Source organism: Manis pentadactyla, chromosome 1 (assembly GCF_030020395.1).
Source record: "Manis pentadactyla isolate mManPen7 chromosome 1, mManPen7.hap1, whole genome shotgun sequence".
In the NCBI taxonomy this organism is placed as follows: domain Eukaryota; kingdom Metazoa; phylum Chordata; class Mammalia; order Pholidota; family Manidae; genus Manis; species Manis pentadactyla.
Genome location: NC_080019.1, coordinates 23,427,328 through 23,447,041, shown reverse-complemented (window position 1 = coordinate 23,447,041; position 19,714 = coordinate 23,427,328). Strand labels below are relative to the sequence as shown.

Here is a 19,714-nt window from a genome sequence, read left to right as displayed (position 1 = left end):
AGGATATAAAACCGTAAGAATGGATTTATAATGTGAATGTCATGATTGGCAAGCCAAAGGCTTATGTGGAGAGGATGTAGGAGTGAGATAGAAATGAAGTCCAGTCCAACAACTAGCCAGGAAGAAAAGGTAGCTGGAAAAATCAGTAAGCGGGAGCGTGTGACCCACATTCATCCCAGAATGACCAGTCGGGAAGTCTAGGACACGAGCAAGTCGGGGCCATTCAGGAGTTCTTTTCACAAATCATTTTTTTTATCTACTCATTCCACAAACATATATGCCAGGCACCTACAGAGTCTATCCAACTCAATGGTGTATAATAAATATTTTTTGAGCCAGTAAATAAAAGAAGAAAATAATGAATGATCCGGCCGATGCTTTAGAAAATCCATACTTCCTTCAGCACCCTCAGCTCTCTGTGAGGTACTTCCTTACCTTTGACTCCTAATGGCCTCTTTCTCACCAACTTTAGAAAGGAACCTTAACTTACTGTTGCCAAGACTTCAGACTCTCATAGGCCACACCAACCCAGTGAACCCACGTGAATCTAGTCTATTAATTTTGAGGAATCTGAATAAAGGCAGGCTGTAGAATTTCAAGAAATAAGATTAATGATCTTATTCTTAATTCTATCTAGAATGGGTAAAATAGAAATATGAGTGTTATGTTGCCAAAGGCCAGAGATAGCAGATACCTTCATTAGAAAATTCTAGTCTCTTGTAAGGAGAACTGTCCCTAACTTGAGCTCTCACACTCAGCACCACACCCTTCTGCTGTGATAAGACATACACTGTGCATGATGTGAGCTTTGCATGAGAGCTCACTCAGGCATCCATGACACTGGGTGCAATGACATTGCAGGTCTTGACACAGTTGTCCCCAGCTGTCTAATGGTATAGCCCAGGCTCACGCTAAGGTCAGATATGTGATGCCAAGGTTTGAGAAGAGAAGACAGGGAGTGCCACAGGCTGAAGAATGTCTTCCAAACACAGGCCAATGCCAACACCTGAAAAAGAAGTAGCATGGACCCAACCTAACTATAGAAATCCAAAAGCAGTTCTTCTAGAATTCATTGCCTGATAAATAAATAAATAAATATATATATATATATATATATATATATATATACACACACACACACACACACACACACACACCTTTTTTTTTAAAGATCCCATGTGATTCTAATGAACAACCAAGGTGAGAAACACTGTCACCACTGTTATAGCATCACAAAACTTCTGGTTCTTCTTTCTGCCTCCTCCAGGCTCCCTCATGAAAATGACAGGTTCCTAAAACAGTAAGAAAGTAGGGTGAGATTTAATAATATACATAACTGTTGAATCACTATGCTGTATACTTGAAAGCAATATAATATTGTGTATCAACTATACTTCAATTAAAAAAAACATTTAAATAGTCACTAAATAAGAGCATTTGGGAGTGTCACAAGACTTGCCCAAGACTAAATCCTTAGGAACATGCTTATCAATCTGACTTAACTGGGGGAAATTGTAAAGCAAAATGAAGTGGTTGACCAGTCAAGGCAGTGGGGAAATGTGGTTCATTTGGGGCCCTTCCTCGAAGATTTTTTCCCCTGTAGGGGAGAAAAAAAAAAGTTTTAACTTGATCCATCTTACTTTGATCCATTTTAGTTTTATTGGCTGGAGTCTTCCAAATTAGACTGACAAAAAAAATAAAAGATTAACAAGAGAAAAACAAACAAATATATTAACACATACATTGTACCTATACATAGAAGAACTCAGTGGTGAGTAACTCAAAGGAGTGGTTAGAACTTGGGCTCATATAGCATTTTATATAGCAAAAGAACAATAAATTTTGTATAGAAGTGACAAGACAGAGGAAAAGGGCTATAGGCTTTTAGGTGTGGCAAACTGTGGGAAGGTAAATATATGAAGGAAATTAATGAAAGATAAGGGTTAGCCTGGCAAGGCGTATTATGTAGATTCCTCCGGTGCCTGCCACCTCTGGATTGATAGGAGGCTACATTTTGTCTCCAGTGATTAAGAATCATCTTAACCTTCCTGGAAGAGAGGGGGGAAAACAGTTTTTCTTGTGTCTGCTTTGTTTTTTTAATTGTCTTCAGCTCAAAATAATCCTTACTCCATATTCATGCTCTTTACACCTATACCCTTTCAAGATTGTTTGTGTGCTGGAAAGCCCTCTGTGAACTCCTCACAAGTCACTCTCTCGGTATCATCACCCAGTCAATTTCTTCCTCAGCATTCATCACTGAGTACCTTGTAATTACTTAATATTATTAGAAGTGATGTTTTGAAAATTATTTAATTAGCTTTTCCTGTTTGCTTCAGTAGTAGCAGGCCAAGGTTTCCATCTGCCAAGAGGGAGATTAGAATAACAAAGAAAAAGAATGAGGGTGGTAGTCCCTTCTAATATGCAAAATGATATTATGCAGCAAAGCAGTAGATTTACTCACCAGGCATCTGTACTGAGAGAATTGTCCAAAGCTGCCTAAGACACACTTTAATGAGGGTCAGTAGTGGAACTCTTCTGTTGTGCAAGAAGCCATCCCTTTCCCCCAAGAAGGAAAGCTAGCAAGGCTGGTGCTCAATAGCAGGAAGACATAATGCAGAGAGTGTTAAAGATCCAAAACAACAAAAGCCTGAGAGTGGAAAGAAAGAAGAGAGGAGAGAGAGTCCATAAAACAGTTTTGACCCAGAGAACAGCAGTTGCTGGAGATAAATGAAGTTAGTGAGGGAAACACCAAGGACAAATGCAGGTTCTTGCTCCCACTTTCCATTTGGGACTCTGGAAAAGACCACCCAGCTTAGAACTTGGCTCCTGCAAATTGACCCTGTAGTGTCATTGGGTAGAGAAGGTGCTGAGCTTCAGCTTTTCTGAACCACTCTCAGTTCCCATATAATAGGAATTCAGAGTTAACAGCAAAAAAACTTGACATTTTGGTTAGCCCTTGTAGCCTTTCTGTGGATAGACGTACCATTTCTGTCACGTTTATTGAAATATTGAAACTAGTTTTACAGAGTAAAACACTGTAGTGTTTGTACCCACTGCAGTCAATATTCTGCAGGATTAATGAATTCTACACACCTAAGTGGGAGTCTGGGGCCATTTTCTTTCAAGTATCTATATTTCCCCAATTCCCAATCCAGTGATTGTGAATACATAAGTTTGCTTCTTTATTTATCAGTCATTATTTATTGAGCACTGTGATGTACCAGGTGCTGGGGCAGACACAGCTGACACAAAAGGGTCCTCTCAGAGCTCAATGCAAGGGAAAGGTGACAATGTAAACAAAGATTATAATACTGTTGGGAATTGAACTGTGTCCTCCCAGAAAGATATGTTAAAGTCCTGTCCATCAGTACCTCAGAATGGGACCTTATGTGGAAATAAGGTCTTTGCAGATGTAATCAGGTAGAGAGTAGCTGGAAATGCCACCTAAAATGTGACTGTAGGAGTTCAGGACATGCCACTTCAAAATATGCCACTTAGGTATATTAATTATTTGGAGCTGTGGGAACTTGAAAAACAGCAAATACAGGGAGAAGCTTTTTCTGAAAGCCCCTATCTGTCCAAAGACAGATCCTCCAAAAGGAAATTGGTTGTCATAAATTCCCATCCCCGTGAGTTTCTTCAGCCAGGAAAGATGGACCTTCCCCAGAGGAGAGGATACTAGAAGGGGACACCACCCCCAAACTCTGTCACCAGCTATTATACCTCCCACCTATTCTTCTAAGGGCCCATTCACCTTTCCTAAAAGTCATTTACTCTCCCCTAAGAGGCCAACACCCCCTCTCCCCTCCTCCCCTTTCCCTACTAAGATGGTATTTAATACTGAATTCTAAGCCACCTTGGGGAGTTACTTATTTTCCCTTGGACATCTTCCATGTATATATGATGTATGCATATTCATATACTTCTGCTCATTTTTCTTTTCATAATCTATCTTTTATTACAGGAGGCTCAGCTAAGAACTCAGAAGGGTAGAGGGAAAATTATTTTTCCTCCCCTACACAAGTTAAGATGAAGTCATCCTGGAATAGGGTGGGTCATAATCTAATATGACTGGTGTCCTCATAAGAAGAAAAGACATAAACAGGGAGGAGCCCACGGGAGAAGTAAACTAGACTGGAGTAAACTAGAAGAGACATGTGAAACTGATTCTCCCTCAGAACCTCCAGTGGGAACCAACCCTGCTGACGCCTTGATTTGGGACATTGAGCCTTCAGAACTATACAGTTATAAACTTCTGTTGTTTTAAAGTACCCAATAGGTGGTGATTTTTCACAGTAGCCCTAAGAAGCTAGCACAAGACCACATGAGGAGAGTTTCCATAGAGCTTTCACACAATCCTGAGAAGCACAGTGGAAAGAGCAAAGACCCTCACACAGGAAGAGGGACGCTGCGTCCCATTGGAGTGGTGCAGAAGGGGCCGGAGGCAGCAGCTGCATGAAGTTGTTAGCTCAGCCAGAACAACACAGGAGAGCTAGTAGAGAGCCTTCTCCATACTCAGACACTGTTCAGTGGCTCCAAGAAGCAGCCCATGGTAGACCAAGATGGAACTCAACCTTAAAGTGTAAGGCAAGATGTTTTCCAACTGTACAGGTAAAGGAAATGAGGAGTCCATGACAAAGCTTGGAAGCAGGAGCTAGAACAATGATTTGCCAAGTATGTGTGAGTTTCTTTAGGGTCTTAAGTAGAGGAGCCCTAAGCTGGGAACTGAGGCATTAGGGAGCAGGTGTAAATTCATAGTCTGTAGATGCAATACAACCAGCCACTGGTGCTCTGGAAAAGGGGGGATGAAATGTTGCTCATTTTGTTTCTCAATGAGATATTATCATCTTTATTATTATTACTTCCACCAAGTTGACACCTTATCTACCAACCTGATATTTCAAGAAAGGCTTTCTCAGTTGAAATGGATTCCTATCTTTTTCTACCAGATTCTGAAAATAAATGCATACCTCAGAGAATGTATATTTGGAATTCTAAGGGGTTTTCTAGGCAAAATCTACTCTGCCATCTTTTAAATCAAATGAGTTCAGTTGCACAAATACATTCATGCCAAACCATTCCTAAAATAAGTGCACATCAAGCTCCATACATCAAATTTGAGTTTTTATTTCAATATTAGATGTCATTGTAAATCACAGAAAGAATAAAGGTGAAAAACCTTGAGTATCTTTTTCACATTGAAGGAAATGTTATTTTCTTCTAATTCCAGTTTAATTAAAATTATTTAACAAGGTAAATAATTTCCTGCAGATAAATGCAGGAAAATGTTTCCAGATACAGGTAGGAGGAAACATATACATTTTTTTCAATCAGACTATTGAGCAGACTATTGGCAAGTCTTCTGGAAAAAAACATATTAACCTTCTATTTTTCAGAGACTGATTATCCAGGTCTGTCTTCTCTCTCCTGCTATTGACTGATCAAAGTCACAGAGAAAAGCTCAGTGACTCAGGAACTTCCCAGGTCCTTCTCAGTTCTTCCTGCTGGTGTATTTGCCTTTTAAGCTTTGCCTCTGTTAAAGGGTATTTCCTTCAGATGGAGTTATTTTATGTGGCATAGCCTAAAATCCTCAGCACCCAATAAGCAACATTCTCCTCCTCTTAAGGATAAGGCCAGCTCTGCAAATCCAGAAATAAGTGATATTAGAAAGAAGGAAGCCTAACAGAAAATGTACATGCGATTAAGGACCCAAAGTCCAAATGGCTGGTTTTGATTAACATGTACCCTTTTCCTAATGCTAATTCATTTGTTCATTTATTGTATTTCAAAATTGCACCCTATGCCCTCCAGCCTCAGCAAACAAAGACATAATTTAAAATACCAAGACACAAATGTGCTATTTATTACTGAGTAAAAGAGCCATTATTACAGTGACTTTTTTTTTCTTCAGGAAACTAGCTCTTTTCAAGTTATTTACCATGTTGTCAATTATTACCATCATTAATAATGATAATGATAATCATTGAGAACCAGCAATGTGTTGGAGGGATAAATACAGCAGAGAAATAGGCTGGACCCAATCTAGTGAAACAATGGTGAATTTGTTTCACTCCAGATGTCACCATGTGAGGGTGGCAGATAGGAGGAAAGTTTTTCCCCTTTCTCCTCCCTCATCTTTTTAGTTTCAAAGCTCCCATTTTGCAACTCCTTGTGCAAACAGAGAGTGTGAATTCACAGTTGTCCTCTTATGCAAGATCTGGCATGTGTGCACCCCAACCTTGGCAGTGCTTAAGGCTGGCACCAACTGCCAGAGTCCCTCCAGCTGACGGGGACTGGAGGTTAGGACCACTGGATGCACTATTAATGAAATCTGTTATCAAGTCACAAGATGCCAGTCTGGCGCTATTCTGCAAACTGGAAGTGCATAGGGGAAACACAGACACCCTGTCTGACGATGAATAGCTAAGCTGTGAAACCTATTGAAATGGGTACTTACTAGAAATTCGCCTGTCAAAAGCAACCGCACTGTATGAAATGGAGCATTGCGTGTTCATGTGTTCGTGTGTTCTTGTGTCTATTTGCATGCATGTACTTCCTTTGGCTTCATAAATGCATATGTAATTATATAAGGAGAGTAAATAACTGGAATTTTGGGGCAGCATCTTGCTTGGATGAATGTGTTCTGATAACATTCTGAATATAAATCTAAGTGAAACATTAAGGGTAAGAGGAGAAATTGTATAATCGCTCTTTTCTAAGGAATAATCTCTTTGGAATAATTTATTCTATTTCATGGATGCCTAGAATGAAATACGTAATTTATTTTTATCATATTATAGAATTCAGCTTAATACAAACTTGAAGGTACACCCCCTCCGCACAAGTGTCAATGTTTTCCATTCCAAGATTCTGAAGCTTTATTTTGGACATGAGGAATAGGGCTTTGAAAGAAAAGTAGTAGCTCTCTTACTTCCCCTCTTTGTCTTAGCCATCTATAGAAGGGAGAGAAGAAGCTAACCAAGCCACTCTGGCAGAGGGAGGCAGTGGTATAATGTGCCTTGGGAATATTTCTGTCTCATGGCCCCATTTTTTATTTATCCTATTTCCTGACCACCCACAGACTACTAACTAACCACAGAGGATCAGAAAAGGAATCTCTACATGCACACACACATACAAACATGCACATATATGCACACGCACATGTACACATGAACCCCTAAAACTGAAGCTTTCTTGAAAGCCACAAGTAGGGAGCATTTAACAAGAAGGAGGGTGTGTACTCATCCTCTTAGCCCTAATTTCTACTCATTCAGTTGTCAAAAACCTTTCTCTTCATAGCAGTGCATAGAGACGCAGAAAAACACTGCACATGTAAACATGATGTGGATACAGAGCACATGCATACATGCTAAAGATCAACTGCTCTTGGAAAAACACATATAATTTTGAGATTCAAATCCAGCCTTGGCTTTTGTATAATCATCTCAGCGGGAGTTATCTGTGTGTATTAAAGGGTGAAATTTGGTCTAGATTAATTAAGTTTATTTTCCTTTTATCACTTAGACATGTAGAAGAGTATTTCCAAAATATGTTCATCTTGTTTTTAAGAAGGTATTTTTCTTACACTTACAAGTTACAAGTGTTATGGGTAAGGACTTAGTTGTCCATAGCTATCAATTTATTCTTCATTAGAAGTTACAGACCTCTATCAGATTATTTCTGATGAGTCTGTTTTCCTTCAGTTTTTACAAAAGGGAGAAGGTGCAAGGAATATTGAGCTTTTTATTTAAATGACCTGAGATTTGTGCCTTAAACTTCCAATTACAGAGCACAGACTTGCTGCTGAACCTTCTGCAGACCTATCAGTTAAAAGCCTGTATAGTTTTATGGCATGTCACCTCTAGCCTCTGATTAGCAAATTGCAGGCCAAGCTACAATGCCCTTTAGCAGTGTTGCTGCTTGTCTCGTTTTGGAGGACTAGATCATTACAGTTCAGTAATTTAGGTAAATCCTTACAGCCTATACCTTCTCTCTCCACAGAGATATGTTGCACAGAGAAGACACTCAGGGCCAAATTACACTCTACATTTCCCTTACAAGAAAATGCAAAGAAATCTGCATTGATGGGATATATGAAGGGTTTACTACATTCGTTAACTGAAATTACCCTGTCTGTTTATTCATTTATGGGTTGTTTCCTCCTCTAAAATGGAAGCTCCATGAGATCACAGGCCTCGTCTGTCTTAAGCACTGCTGTATGTCCAGATCATTGCTCAGAGCTCAACAAACACGGATAGATTCATTCACTCATCCATTCCTCATATACTACAGATGAGAAAACTAAGTTCCCTGCTTTTGAGAGGTTCACAGTCTTTCGGAGGAGACACAGACACTAAAGCACTACAGTGCAAGACCACGAGCCTAGGGGAGGGCAGCAAACACTAGATATTACCTTTAAAAACATAAGCTATGTGTTACATTCATCTATCATATGTGTGCTACTGTGTGAATACAAAAATATTCACTCTATTACCGCCATTAATTATTCATCCAACAGGTATTACTTGACCATTTAGGCAATGCAGCCATCCTCATAATATGGAAGTATGCCAGAGCAGGAGCTGGCAGGCCCAGGGCAGAGGCGGCTTAGAGTCAAAGGCAAGGCAGAGTAAGTGGTGGCTGGTGAGTGGCTTAGGAGGTTCCACTGTTAATCTAGTCATTGCTTGGGGTAGGCAACTACTATTGGAATATTTAAAGTCAGGAGGGAAAAGTTCAGTGAGTTCTGTAAGTTCTCAGTTTTTGCATCAAATGGAAAGACTTAAATGTCTGAAGCTTTTCAGGGATACCCTTGAAGGAAGGCAGTTTAGGAGATAATTCATTTCTCTTTCCCTTTTTGTTGCCCAGTTCAGGGCTTCTACTTTTCAGGACAGAATCAGGACTTGGCCCAGAGCCCTGACTTCAGAATGTCTTCAACTCTTCTTGCTCCAGACACACCTGGCTGAAAGACCTTTGGGACCAGGAATACAGGACTGGAGGCCCTTTAAATAATGAACCATCTGGTACCAGGACAAATCATTTCTGTTTAGTTATTATGTGCAAACTTACTTTAGCAGCCAAATTAAATTCATCTGTGACTTTATTTGGACACTGAATGATGACTTAATGCATGGCTGAAATAGTTGCTTTGTTGTTTAATAGCTAATAATAATAATAATACCTAACATTTCTTGAGTGGTGGTTATGTGCCAGGGCTCCATTCCAGACATTTTCCATTGACCAACCTACTTTATATTTATAACCACCCTGTAATGTGGCTACTGTTACTATCCCATCTTACAGATTACATAACAGGCCCAGAGAGATTGAATAATTTTCCCCAAATCACACAAGTCATAAATGGTAATATGACAGCCAAGCATCCTGGTTCCAGAACCAGCAAACCCCTAACCGCTGATAATTGTTACCATGTATTAAATGCCAGCTATGTGCCAGGGTCTTTACTTTTTCTCTTTTTCTTTTTAATCTCTGCCAATTTGTTTCACACAACATCACTGCAGGGTAGGCATTATTTTCCTTATTTTGCAGACAGACTCTCACGGAGGGCCCAATAAGCTCTGGAATCAGATGTGAACCCTGTCTGTCTATCACAAAGGTCTCTGCTCCATCCACTGCCTATGGTTTCTTCCTTTTCACTGTTATCTTCCTTTTCACTGACCTTGAAGAGTAGCTTACCTTACTGTTGCTTTTTCTATTCTTGTTTTACTTCATTTTCCCTGGTCAAAACCAGCAAAAAGTTCTAATTGTTTATGAGGAGGTTCTGTGTTCCTTCTGAGCATTATAATCTTTCACGTTAATGTATCACTATGTTTCTTTCCAATAATGTCCATTTGCATGCTTTCATTTGACCATCACAACCACCCTGAGATATAAAAGGTAGGCATTATTGTCCCTCATTTCTGAAATAAATAAACCTTATGAGAGAGTGTGAATAGCATGTCCAAGGGGCTTGCACCTGGTCCTGTTCTACTTGTATTTACTTGCCTTTGTTTCTACTTTGTGTAAACGTCCTGAAGCAAAGTTTGATAGGTGGGGGAAGCAGACCAACAAAAGGAAATCTGACTTTCATCTCAGAGAGACCAAATGGATTTTTTACAATAGCTTCCCTACCTGCAATAAAAATATCTGAAAAGAGGCCAGAGATTTAATTCCAATTAAATACGGGGGATTGGATACATATATTTATCATTATTTCTTCTTGAAATTATATAAAAATGATAGAAAATGCATAAACAGCATAAATCCACAATAACAATGAAACTGAGAAAGAAAATCAATCTAGGAGGCCTGCCTCCTAATGAATAGTAGGAGCCCTGGGATAAGACCAATAGAGGAAGGTAAACCAGAAAAACAATTCAAAATTTTCTACAGAACCAAAAGATGTAAATCTTCAAACTGAGACAGTCATAGAATGTCCATTTGAAGAGATAAATAAAAGACCTGCACAAAAAGACATTGTTATGAAATTTCAGAATAATAGGAAGAAAGAGAAGATCCAAAACGTATCCAAGGAGAAAAAATTCAAAAACAGGTATAAAGACATAAAAGGACTGAGAAACAGAATGGCATAGCACTCTTCATAGCAACATGGAAAACTAGAATGGAGCAATGCCTTAAAGAGTCTAGGGAACAAAACAAAAAAATTTGGGGGAAATTATTTCCAACTTTGAATGTTAAGCCTATCCAAATTATCAGTTAAGTATGAGGTTAGGACAAAGATGCTGTCAGATATACATCTCAAAAATATTTTACTGCCAATGTGTCCCTTCTCAAGAAGCTACTAGAGAATATGCTTTAACAAAACAAGGAAATAAACCAAGCAGGAAGACAGTGTGGGGAAGGAAATAGGAGACCCAACACATTCAAGAAGTGGAGGGAATTCCCAGGATAGTGATGATGGGATGTTCAGGAAGGCAGTTGTGTATCAGGACCAGGGAGCCACCAGCCAAGGTCAGAACAACAGGAAACAGAGGATTCCAGAAGCATGTCTCTAAAAAAAAGATGAAATTGATAAACACATTTTTGGTCATCCTGAGATGGAATTTACACTTTAATTAAAAGCTTAGCAATAACTTAGGGACATATCAAACTAAGCAAAGGAAAAAATAATCCAGTGAAAATTAAAAAATGATATGTAATTACAAGATACTACATAACACAGTTTTGAATCATATTAATAGGGTCATGACATATAAGCCTTGAGTGTTGCGTGAATAAAATTATGACATAATTATATTGGAAGAATGGGTTAAGGGAAGTAGTAGTGGTATAAGCGTTAGGGTGCAAGTAAGCTAAACTTCTCATTTTCCATAGTAAAATAATTAGAAGCACAATCTTGTTTTTGTCTGAGTATGAAGGTAAATGTTAGGGGTGACAGATAAAAGAATTGAAAATAGTTGCCTCTAAGAAGTAGGAATCAGTATGAGAAGGAAGATGGCATAGAGGATATAACTCTTAGAAACTATGGCAGAAATATTGTTACCTACCATTCTTACCTTTTACCATTGTAATAGAATCCCAGTTTTATTCAGGACAGCAGATAAATGCCATTCTTCTCAGTCACTGTTGCTAGGTGTGGCAGTGCAACTGTGGATGAGATGTAAGCAGAAGTTGTTGGGTATGACATGCCTTTTGTCCTTCCCTTTTCTTTTCTTTCTGCTGCCTGGAATGCATGAATAGCTGTAGCTTATTGTGACTAAGAACAGAGAAGCAGAAAGCTAGAAGGCTTTGTTTCTGATAACTTCAGGGGCTGCCAAACAAGCCTTGGACTATCTAGCACTAAAAATATTTTGCAATGAGGGAATAAACCTTCTATATTTCAGACACTGTTATTTTCATTTTCTGTTAAATGTAGCTGAAACCAGTTCTAATACATATAATTTAAGAATCTATCTGGCTTATTGAACCATGTACATGTACCATGAATAAAAATTAAAATTGTAAAAAGAGAAGATCAGCAAATGCATGGCAAATGCCCACTTTGGAGAATTTCTTTAGAATCCTGAAGGTCCACCTGATAAGTGATGCTCCTTCCATCACAGAACTCGTTGCTAAAGTCATGTCTGAGATGAGAAATACACTGGATGGAACTTATGGCAGATGAGACGTTACAGAAAACAAGATCAGTAATCTGAAGATACAGTGATAGCAACTATCCAAATGAAAATACATAGAGAAAAATGATATTTTAAAAATGACAATACCATCAGTAAGCTGTGAGATATCTTGAAGAAGCTTAATAAGGAGAGGAGGGAGGGAGGAGGGAGCAAGCCAGAAAAAAAATTCTAAGTTGAGTAATGGCTAAAAATTTTTTATATCTAGTGAAACCTGTAAATCCACAGATCTAAGAAGCTAAACAAATCTCAAGCACAAAGCACATCAAATAAAATTGTTCAAAACCATTGATAAAAACTTAAAATCAGCTAGAGGAAAAAAAGACATGTTAGGTAAAAAGAACAATAAGGATTTCAGCAGATTTCTTCCAGAAACAATGGAAGTGAGAAGATTTTGGAACACATCTTTAAAGGGTTAAAAACAACTATCAACACAGAATTCTGTGCTGGGGGAAAAATCATTTAATAATGAAGGCAAAATAAAAGCTTTTTTTTTTTACAGACAAATGCTGCAATAATTTGTCAGCAGCAGACCTGGACCATAAGAAATATTAAAGGAAAGTCCTTCAGGCAGAAAGAAATGATAACATATAGAAATATGTATCTACAGAATGGAGCAAGGAGTGCTAGAACTGGTAACTGAATGATTAAATATATAAAAACATATTTTCCCCCTAAGATTAAGAACAAAGCAAGAATAAATGTTCTTACAACTCATATTCAACCTTGTATTAACAGTTCTACACAATGTAATAAAGCAAAAATTGCATCTGAATTTAAAAGAAAAAGTAAAACTGATTTTATTTGCAGGCAGCATTATTGTTTTGTGAAGAAAATATGATGGCATCTGCAATAAAACCAATAAACTTTTAAGTAATTTTTAGTAAATTTGCAGAATACAATATGTATTTCTATAATCTAGTGACAAATAATCAGAAATTTAATTTTTTAAATGCCATTTACAACAGCACCAAAAATATAACATACTTAAGACTTAATATTGTTAAATGTCAGCCCTTCCCAAATCAATCTATAGATTCAAAGTGCAATCTCAATCAAAATCCCAGCAATGTTTTTTCTAGAAATTGACAAACCAATTCTAAAATGTGTATGGAAATGCAAAGGACTTAGGATAGCCAAAACAACTTTGAAAAAGAACAAAGTTGCAGAACATTAACCAATTTCAAGGCTTAAAATAAAACTATTATCATCAATACAGTGTTATACTGGTATAAAGATATTTCTTGTTTTTCCGACTGATACTTTCCAGTAGCCCAGCATATATCCACTTAGATGTCTCACTGACATGTCAAACTCAATGCATCCTAAACTGCACTTGGTATCCTCTCTCATTCATCTGCTTATTTTCCTGTGAAGCATCATCTCCACTTAGTCATTCATGCCAGAAACTGGGCATTCAGCAAACACATGTGACAGGACAGGACAGGCAAGATTCACACATAATTTCAATATTTGTAGCTGGAATGACTGAGAGAGTGGTTAATTATTAACAGAGAATAGTCCAGGCAAGGAACATTACGTGCAGGAGGGAAGCTGCTGACATGGTGGACGTGTTGATTTCAGGGTGCTGGCAGGACATCCCGGAGGAGATTTCTAGCAGTCAGCTGGAAATGCCACTGTACATGACAGATTGCTGATCTTGGCTACAGAAATGAAAGCTCAAGAGCTTTTCTGAAAAGTTTATGCTGTGGTTTGACAGGAATCATACTGTTTCTGAGAGTGAAAACATTCAGAAGCATTCAGCTGTGGAGAACAGACCAGAGGGAGGAAGAGAAAGAGAAGGCCATCCAGGGAAAGGAGGAGGGGCATCTCAAGTGTGCTTTTCTGCCCAGTGAAAGGACAAGCTGCACCAGTCACCATCTGGGGGTCAGTCCTTTACTAGAGAGCTCTCAAATCTAGCACTTTTTCTCCTTCTCTGCCTGACACAATCTCTTCCCTCCATTTCTGCTCCCTCCCTTGCCCTGTGTGTTTCTCATCTGGAGTACCTGCATGGGGCAATGCAGTGTGGAGGAAAACAGCCTGGTGGCAGGTTCCCCACTCCACTGCTTTAGGAAAGCAACCAGTAAGGAACAGGTTAGCAAAGAGTCTTAAGGCTCTGGCTGCCCTTTTATGATTTGTGCATTAGTTCCATGGACTTGACAGCCTGCCTGAGAGAGGCCGGAGTGATGTGTGTTCTGCATGTCTGGAATTTATTCCTTTGGCTCTGTAAGATGTGACACTGCATAATGGGCATGAAGAAGTAATTTTGATCCTGTGACTATCTTGGCAAAGGTTCCAGAAAGACATATGGACATAATCTCCTGGACATTTGCAAGAGCCTTCCCTTAGGGGCTGTTTTTGTAGACTTCCATACACGACCCATCCTATGACTCTCACTGTAGCTTTACTCTGTTTTTACTTAGGAGATAAAAAGTTAAGTTGTACTCAATTGAAAGAACTAAAAATATTAATGTAAGAGCAAGTCATCATTATGACACATATCAATTTGTCACCTCTGAGGCAGTGCACAGAAGCAGGGCCCTCAATATTAACCCAGCTAGGATTAGGGAAAAGGGGGTCTGTGTGGATCTTGGTACATACTGTGAAAATATAAGCTTTCACCATTGTGAGATCCAGTGCCCATATTCACAAATTTCCAAAGAGGTGACATAAACAAAAGTCTTCCCAGGAATGAAAACCTGCTTTAATATTATTCTGCAATAAACTGTTCTGTATCTAGGACCCTACATTTCAGATATATTTGAGGAGTTACTTATATCTCATTGAAACAGATTTCAATCTATATACATTTTTATTTTAAAATAGTTGAGATGGCTAAATAAACACAGCTAGGTTTTCCCTTGGTTTCTGTGTGTGTTTGGGAAGTAACCACTTGTTTAGACTTCATTTATGGCCTTCATTTAATCCTTATCCTCATTTCTTTCCTTGAAGAGTCTCATATTATAATAGAAAACTCTCAGAAAACACTGAAGCCTGAACCCCAGTCCATAGAAAATCACTGTGCTCTGCCCCTAAAGTTATCCTCTAAAATTAGCTCCCAGAAGAATGCCAGTTAAGAGGTCTACCAGGAGGCAATATTTATTCATTTACCAGTGTTTTGTGAATCCTCTTTGAGAAAATTCTTTGGAGTTGTACAACTGGGAAAAGGAGGAAGGCTGAAACTGTGGTGACAGAGGTTCCATGGAGTATGAGATTTTCTTTGCTTAGACCTAAGTGATTTTTCCCTAAGGAAGCATTCAGAATCACCTTGCTAAAAAACTGCCTTGGCTGATGGCCAGCCTTAAAGAGATAGGGCTTTGGGCTTTTAAAATCTCAGTAGTCACTATACTATCAAGGTCTAAGCAAATGACTGCTCTATGAACCTTGGATGAGAAAAATAAGTAATCACACTCTTCTGTAATCCTACTCATTATGGTTGTAGATGAAATCAGTCTTACAGAATCTGATTATAGATTCAGAGAATTACAGATCTTGAAAATGCTCAAGAGGTCATCTTATCTAACCTTTCAGGGTCTTACATAATATTTCGGCATATACAAAGTTACCCTGCACATGTCTGAGGTAGAATGCAGGGATATGTGTCCCACACATCAATGGTTTTCTCACATGGCTGGAAACAAGATGCTGATAGGTCCTTGGCTTTACCCAATGGGGAAAAACTTCTTGCCTTAGTTCTGGTACAAACAAACAAATAAACCAGGAAAGGGTTCTGAATGTTCCTACTTGGGCAGGTATTCCTTTTCTCCAGGACCCAGTAAACCATGGCTGTGTGTTGTGTGTGTGTGGAGAGAGTAGGGCCAGCTTCATGGGTATGCAACCTGTACAGTGGCCCAGAAGGATCCCGTGCTTGGCTTAATGCACTGCTGTTGCCATTTAGGAAGTCTTAATAATTTTTTTGAGTAATGGATTTTGCATTTTAATATTTCACTAGATCCCACAAATTATGTAGCCAGCCCTGGCATGGACTCCTACTTCAGTTTGGCAATCCCTAACATAGTCATGTGGATGGTGTGGGTGGGAAGGGGAAATTATTCCCAGGACCAGTAGGTAGATGGTAGCCAGTACAGTTAGCATAGTGCTAAGAATTGAAAGACATTAAATATAAAATATATGATCCTTGTACTCAAGATTCTCCGTCTGGTAGGACAGATTTTCTATTCAGACATTTAGTTCTGCAATACCCACATATCCAAATGAATATATTTATCCTGAGTGTGAATGAGAACATCCAACTGCTATAGGAAAGTGGAGGTTCCTCAAGAAATTAAAAATAAAACTACCATATGATTCAGCCATCCCACTTTTGGGTATAAAGCCAAAAGAAACAAAATCATTATGTTGAAAAGATATCTGTATTACTGTGTCCACTGTAGCACACGGTAGGTATGGACACACATAATGGGTATGGAAGCAAACAAAGTGTTCATCAGTGGATGAATGGATAAGAAAATGAATATTATTCAGCCTTTGAAAAGAAGGAAATCCTGTCATTCATGACAACATGGATGAACCTTGAGGGCATTGTGTTAGTGAATAAGCCAGACAGAGACAGAGAAATAAAAATACTGTGTGATGTTACTTACATGTGGGATCTAAAAAAAATTAAAAAGTTGAACTCACAGAAACAGAGGGTAGAAAAGTATTTTCCAGGGGCTGGAGTGAGGATGAAGAGGAATAGGGAGAGGTTGGTGAAATATAAGATGAAAAAGTTCTGAGGATCTGTATACCATAATGCCTATAGTCAATAACACTATTGTATAATTGAAATTTTCTGAGAGTGTAGAACTTAAACGTTATCAACACCAATAAAAAAGGTAAATGTGTGAGGTGGTAGATGTGTTAACTAATTTGATTATGGGAATTCTTTCACAATATGTACATATATCAAAACATCATGCACACTTTAAATACTTACAACTTTGTTAATTAAACCTCAATAAAGCTGAAAAACTTTCTAAATAACTTAAAATATAGGGAGAATGTCTGCCTTGTTTTCAATATCACAAACACTAGTTTTTCTAAAACTATAAGCTAGTTGATGATTACTGATGGAATTAAGAGGCTTGTACAAGAGTGACACCAATTCTAGCCTCTGTGGCTTGCTATTACAGTCTGTTAAAAATATTCTTTCTACCAAGATCCATAAGGAATAGGTCAGAGTAAGCCTTACTCACTGAATAGATGGGGACTTGAAAGGAGAAGTAAGCTGAGAGAAAAAGAAACAGGAGGAAAGGAAGGGAAGGAGGGAGGGAGGCTGGCCATGCTCAGTTTTCCAAAGTGGTCAGTTTGTCCAGGGAGATGGTGGATGGAAATCATAAAAATAAAGGGTAAGCCATATCTAAAGCAATAAATTTTATGAAATGTTAATTGGGTTTACTCTCAGAACTCTTCCTTTCATTCTTATGTTTAACAGCAAACATTAAAAAATTAATCTGGAAATTCCATCTGGTCAACAATTTTAATTTATGAAATTCCTTTTGCTTCAGAAGATTGAAAGCAGGCCTCCAAGTGAGTTGAACATTCTAAGAGAGCCCCAAACAGCCCCGAACAAAGCCTCTAGAGTATCATTTCCTTGTATTTTGTAACATCTTTGAGTCCCTTGCAGTCTATAAATAAACTTGCATTTTACAGAAGTGGCTCTGCAGAACGCAGCACCATGCTGGAATTCAATACACAAGGCTATTTTTAAAAATGTTTTGATTTTTAAAAATTAATTATAGGCCCTAAATAACACAGGAGTTATAACTTGGCTTACTGCAAGTTTTATGTTGCCTAACAACTCTTGAAAACAATTCTTTGACATCTGTGATTTTTTTTAAGGGCAAGCCAATGCTAATTGAAGATCTTGTTGATTATGGCGGCCCTGTTCTATAGTGGGTAAATGCAATCTCTAAATTCTGAAATCAATAATTAATGTTGTTTACCTTTAAAAATGCATGTTTGGTGCTCCTGTTTTTAGATCTCTTTGGTTTCCATAGATGTAATATAAGAAGTTATCTGACACCAAAATGGATCTTTGAAATAAAGCCCTCCTCTTAAAAACAGAAAAGAGAAAAGCAAGGGAAATTTGGGGGCAATGTTTATTTTGGTATAAAGGCATGTTCATCTGTAAATCTATGGAAAAGTAATACTATGAACTAATGAAAAGTTTAGGCCTAGATATATTTGTCCAATTGACCTTGTTCACTGATTTTATATCAGGGAGACAAGTTCTTGAGTTCGAGTAGAAGGTTAATGCATTTTTTAAATAAATCTATATAAACGTTTGTGAAACCCCATGCCTGAGAAACACAATAGCCTCTCTGTCAAAAGACAGAGAGTATGATATGGAAGTTATATTTGAAAATTCGAGGCCTCAGAAAGTAAATGTTAACTGCTCCTTCAAAAGTATGAGGTTTAAAACTATAGGAAAAAAAGTGATTTTTTCTGCCTCTATCTTAATTAATACAGATTAAATGTCTAGAAAAACATTTATATGGGTTTTGTTCTAGAAAAACAACTTTGGGCCGTTTTCTCCTAAGAATTCCTTTGGAGAGGAGCAGACATTAGCTGTAACAACCAGAGACAGAACAGGACCTCGGATGTATGACTCTTGTAACAGAAACTAATTGATTTTCTGTAATTTGGCCTGCCTTGCCTCATTATAATTCAGACAAAGTGAAAAGCACCACTTCCAAGCTTGCAGTTTCTTGACAATTGGAAATAAATAACAGCATTTTTTGAAAGAAGAAAGAGTTAACACATCATTTGCTTCAATAGTCCCATAGAAATCCAACAAAAAACACATACTCAATTTATTTTTCAACTCCGTGGATGACAACTATTAACTTACACAGTGAGAAGCACAGTTCATGTGATCTGTTGCACAACAGAACCAATGAAAGGGATATTATCACTTTGAAATATGTGACACCTTAGATCTCTGTAAAGGGAACACAAGGGCATAAGGATAAGTCCAGTTGAAGTTTCTAGAAAGAAAAAATAAACAATGTAGGCCAACAGCAAAATTTTCTTGGTTTTCTTGGGGAAGTGAATTACTATTCTAGTAAACAGAGTTGCTATAAGGGAGGTTGTTACATAGCAGCTAATGTCTTTTTGTCATAGATCCCAAGAAAAAGGCCCCAGGCACCTAAAATGGTTGCTGATCTAGAGAACTAAACAAGACGAATTATTTTCTTTCCCAAACTCAAGATTCTTCATTTTGACATCTGCTAAAGACACTAAATTCTGAAGAGATTGTGAAATGTCAAACTGACCCTCACAAATGGTAAGAACATTTCATGTTTTTATGTGAGTTTCAGGGTGGCCAAGTAGAAGGTAATGCATTTTTTAAATAAATCTATATACAGTTTTAAAAATCATGGGCTCTGAATCACTGCAAAATGTTTCCCAGAGATACTGTACCCCTGTGCTATGGCAGCCAAAGATAACAGCTTTAGAGAATGAACACAGAATGTTAGGCTAGATGGGCCCTTATTATTTGCTAGAGTGGCATTTTATACAATCTTACTTTTTTTTTTTTTTGAAAAACACAGTATCCAATCCTATTCTTAAAATCA

The 19,714-nt window shown here is 38.0% G+C and overlaps 1 long non-coding RNA gene across 2 annotated transcripts; it reads right to left on the bottom strand.

Annotated features, from left to right (window-relative positions):
- Positions 1-10,409: 10,409 nt before the first annotated feature.
- LOC130681498 (uncharacterized) lies at positions 10,410-14,576 on the bottom strand. 2 transcript variants are annotated; one of them, XR_008995735.1, is made up of 3 exons: positions 13,675-14,576; positions 11,517-11,607; positions 10,410-11,011 (listed from the first exon to the last, which is right to left on the bottom strand). It is a non-coding gene; the product is annotated as an uncharacterized LOC130681498 (long non-coding RNA). The 2 variants fall into 2 exon arrangements; XR_008995330.1 differs by lacking the exon at positions 13,675-14,576 and adding an exon at positions 13,441-13,598.
- Between the last annotated feature and the right edge of the window lie 5,138 nt (positions 14,577-19,714).